Raw genomic sequence first — 4352 nt, forward strand, 5'->3', positions numbered from 1 at the left:
TGTTTATTTTCTGTACTCAAAGTCTTTTCAGAGGCCAAGAGATGAGTCTGAAGTCAGGAAGATGGTTTGGTTTGGAATGATCGTCTACTATGTGTGCCTCAGTCAATCCTATTGATTCCCTCCAGAGAGTTTAAAAAAACAATAGCTTGCTCCATTTAGCTTGCATGTTAAATTGAATCTAATCTAATCTAATGCAGGCTGTCATTAATAAAACCAACAACTGACCAAAGGAAATGACATTTTTAAATGTCAGAATAGTACAGCGCACAGACCTCAAAGGTTCCAGATATAAGTTCTGAAAAAGTTGTATGACTAGTCTTTGTGTCGGCATGAACGTCTTCTCATGATGAAGTGTTTTCCAATGGTTGTTGCTGTAGTGAAACACAGTGTGATGGTACTGTATAGGGTGAACCTGTCATCAAATATATAAACAAAATACAATTCCAATGTTTTTGTTGTGGCACGGCACCAAGCCATGCACGTCATCACTGAATTACAATGGTCTTTTTAAATTCCTTGTGATATCTGAGGCACTAGCCCAAAGCAACAATATCCTCTCCTTCTATGAGCCTCTGAGGTTGAGATAAACACAACCAGGCACGACTTCAAATATTTGTTAAGTCATCACCCCCCCCCCCCCCCCCCAGCCCCTCCCCCAGGGCAACCATCCACTCAAGGCGAGAGCTCTCTGCTATCTCAACACTAATGCACAACCTATACTAGCATACATCCTCTCCAGTCTCTACATCCGCCAATCTTGTGCATTCAACCATGGATGGAAACAATTGCTTTATTACTAAAAAATAGAATTGCACTGATAGGTTTACACTCTGGTGTTTCTCCAAACTCGATTCCCCTGAGCACTTTAGGCTGTATCCTACACAGTTGTAGAGATAAAGCTCAGTCAACAAACACCTGAGAGTCAGTCATGCCTTCTGTAATGTCAGATGAACAGGTTTTGGTTAACATAACCGTCATTGATTTTTTTATTTAGTGCACTTTGCATTTAAAATCATGTGAATTATCAAATATTATGCTTTCTACTTGTCAAATATCTATCTTCACTGTTTAAGACTGCGTCCTACATAACATTGTTGGCCTACGAAGGAACTAGAAATGGACTACGTCTCCACTTCTAACTCCTCGATTGTACACTGATGGAAGTAGTGAAAGGAGCTTGTAGTTTCTCAGAAACCACTGTCATAAACTAGCCCATCATTTCTTCATCTTGGTTAGCGTCCCCTGTAGTGCCACACTCCCTGATGATCTAATAAATCAAAAGAGCCCATATCAATTATACTTTCTCTCTCTCTCTCTCTCCTTCTCTGTATACCCGCCACCCCCCTCTCTCCTTATCCCCCCCCCCCTCCCCCAGCATTAGTTTAACTGGCAGCAGTATTAGACAGAAAGTCCAGACACACTCATAATGACTGAAGGGAGACTTAAGGGCTCTGCACACAGCGTGCGATTTCTGTTGCGCGTCAACGTTCCATTTTGAAGTTTGAATGGAAGTCTATGAGAAAATCATAAAACATCGCATCCCAATGCACACAGCGTGCGATGCAATTTCTGTTGTATGTTCTCATAGACTTCCATTCAAACTTCAAAATGGAACGTTGACGCGCAACAGAAATCGCACGCTGTGTGCAGAGCCCTTTACTGTCTGTGTAAGAGCTTCTAATGCAGCCAGAGAACAGCATAGTCTGGAATGTACTCTTTCAATTGGCTCATCTCAAGGGGTTTTATCCTAATAAAAGAAATGTACAACAATTCTGTCATTATATTAATATTCACCTCTTACAATTGAGAGAAGTTTATTTATCAGATGTTTACTTAGCTGTGTGTGTGTGTGTGTGTGTGTGTGTGTGTGTGTGTGTGTGTGTGTTCCTGTGTTATAGGCTGTTATGGCAGCAAGTTCTTATTTAACCTCCTTTGGAAGTGGAAAGCAGGAAGCAAGGTCTAATCTTCTTTGTAGTCACAGACTTGGTCTTAGAAGAAGCACATGAGTAATTCTCAAAACACAGAAACAGGAGAACAAAGTGCCTGTTTGTTAAAAGATTTTAGCTCATAAGCTTACCCCGCATCCATTGTCGTCAATGTTGATCACCTTGTCGTCATCAATATCGTCATCATCATCTCCATTAGCATCATCATCAACAAAAATCATCATGATCAGTGATCACCATTACCATCACCACCATCATCATCATCATCATCATCATCACCATCCTCATCCTCATCATCATCATCATCATCACCATCCTCATCCTCATCCTTGCCATTGTCATTGTCATCGTCATTGTCACCATAATCCATCAACACCAACTGCACCCATAATGAGTGCTCTAAACAAATTGGTTTTATACTGGTTTTAATTCATGCAGTGAGGTAAGCTGACTAGCTGCATAACATTATATTTTACATTATATGTTTGGCATTTAGCAGATGCCTTTATCCAGAGCGACTTATAACAAATACATTTGTCGTAAGTAAGTCATCTTTCCATCAGTCATTGAAATGTTAACTTCTGCTCACGTCTTTCTTATCAGAAAGGATTGGTGCTTTCGCCAAATCCCCTAACCCCGCAACAGCAGCACCACCACCACCACCAGCGGATTATTCAATTACGTATTGGCAAGGCCACAATCAGTTTATTCCTCAAGACTATTCAGATATCGTGAGTTCAGTTTTCTGCTGTTTATTTCAAAGACAAACTGCCTGTCTGTGATTCATCTGCTGTCATATCATAAACAATGGAACACTCGAAGGCAATGACAAATTCAGAGTACAGAGACATTCATAATAATGGCTTTATTTGGATAGTGCTTTTCTAAACAAGGTTACAAAGTGCTGCTAAACAACAGAAGAGATCATAGAAATACTTCAGAATAAGTACAATTCCAAACAGAAAGAAAGCAACATTCAAATAATAAATATAATTAAGAATCAGGCAAGTCATTGAAATAAAGTGTATTAAAACAACAATTAAATACAAGTTTAAAAACTTGAAGAAAAGTTGATATTTATTGATATTTAATGAATGTTGAATGAAATATTTAAAAGAAGACACAGAGTTTACCAGCTTTTATTTTCAGGCAGACCATACCAAAGCCTAGGGGCCCAAATGGCAAAAGCCTGGTCACCTTTAGTTTTCGGTTTTTCTATCTAAGGTGGCACTACTGTTTATATTCTGTGTTAGTAGAAGGTCTGCCATGGTAAGACATGTCTTGCTTTAAAAATAATCAATAGAATATTCAAATCAATTCTAAAATCTCCTGCAAGCAGTGTAATGAGGTCAGTGTCTGCAAATCCCACACTATTTCTAAAGCAGTCAACTAAGATGGTGTGATCAATTGTGTTAAAAGCAGCACTAAGGTAGGACAACTACAAGCACTGACCAGTATCAGCTGCTAAAAGAAGGTTGTTGGTGGCTTTGTGTAAAATCCTGTCTGTGCTGTGAAATGAGCGGAAAATAGATATAATATAACACAATGTTTCGAATTGATAATTTCTGCTCATGGTTATAACCATGGGGTTATGGTTATGGGAGCCATTGGCACCATGGATACGTGCATTAGCGACAATTCAGTTGTTGGATTTATAAATACCTTTTGATAAACTCACCTGTTGGTAAACGACTGAATGTTGAACCTTTGTTTACGTTGGCCCTGTACATCCATATTCCTGACAACTGGAAGTGAAAGGCTTATTTAATTAGAGGGGTTGCCTGGCAACAGGTATAACCCAGCTGCTTCAAAGCCAGTTATATGCATAATAGTTGATTTAATGGAATATTGTTGCCATTGCCCCCTGCTGTAAGCTGGGAAGATTTTACTGTTGACAATATAAATCTGGGGGTAAGGACATAATGTAGAATGGTTGGTCAGTAATAGCAGGCCCCATCAGAAGGCAACAATGCTCTCTATAGACCTCTTCTTTCCCTCCCTTACTCTTCCTTTCTTTCCCTCTCACCATGTCTTTCTTCATCTCCATCTCTGTCTCCCTCCCTCACTAACACTGCTCCTCTTCACATAGTTGCTAACACTAAACAGTGCCATAGAGAGCCTCTTTTGATTCCCCAGTGATCTCTGACATTAGGTTGTTGCTGTGGCTGTTTTATTAAGGAATGGAGTAATTTACTTCACTTTTTTAGGAAGTCCTAGTCGTGCTGAGAGCCTAGGGCAAAGTCATGTATTGTTGTTGCTAGTTTGTGCCAATCAATCACACTAGTCGATGTTTGCTTAGCTTCATTATGGATACACAGTTAGTATATTGAATGGAATACATTTTGTAGGTTTATATTTTCTAATTGGATTGTGTGTGTGTGTCTGTGTGTGTGTGCGTGCATGCAA

The sequence above is a fragment of the Nansenia antarctica genome, assembly GCF_963989245.1.
Source record: "Nansenia antarctica genome assembly, chromosome: 1".
Taxonomy (NCBI): Eukaryota; Metazoa; Chordata; class Actinopteri; order Argentiniformes; family Microstomatidae; genus Nansenia; species Nansenia antarctica.